Here is a 329-nt window from a genome sequence, read left to right on the forward strand (position 1 = left end):
CTCTGCCTTTAAGAAAATGAAAGCTCAGATGGGCCGATCTGGAATCTGGCCCCTTACAGGGCGAGGTTCAAGATCGGCCCATCTGAGAGAGAGACACCATGGCTTTCAAACGAGCCCCCCTCCTCCTCAAAAGCTACAGACTCAGAATAATAATAAGAAGAATGTAATATTAATAATAATGAATACTTTATCAGTCCCGCAAGGGGAAATTACATAAATGTGAAATGGCACATACTTGTGGGACTGGCTCTAGAGGCTGTACTTCTGCACCAAGGCTGAATTCTGGGAAAGAGACTTCCGATATGGTATTAGGGGACCACTAAGGTCTA

At 44.7% G+C, this 329-nt stretch overlaps 1 protein-coding gene across 1 annotated transcript in view; it reads left to right on the forward strand.

Moving 5' to 3' along the window:
- Positions 1–329, forward strand: part of mmp28 (matrix metallopeptidase 28) — a 20265-nt gene that overhangs the window by 11868 nt on the left and 8068 nt on the right. The gene's annotated exons all lie outside the window — the stretch shown is intronic.

The sequence above is a fragment of the Etheostoma spectabile genome, chromosome 3 (genome assembly GCF_008692095.1).
Source record: "Etheostoma spectabile isolate EspeVRDwgs_2016 chromosome 3, UIUC_Espe_1.0, whole genome shotgun sequence".
Classification (NCBI taxonomy): Eukaryota; Metazoa; Chordata; class Actinopteri; order Perciformes; family Percidae; genus Etheostoma; species Etheostoma spectabile.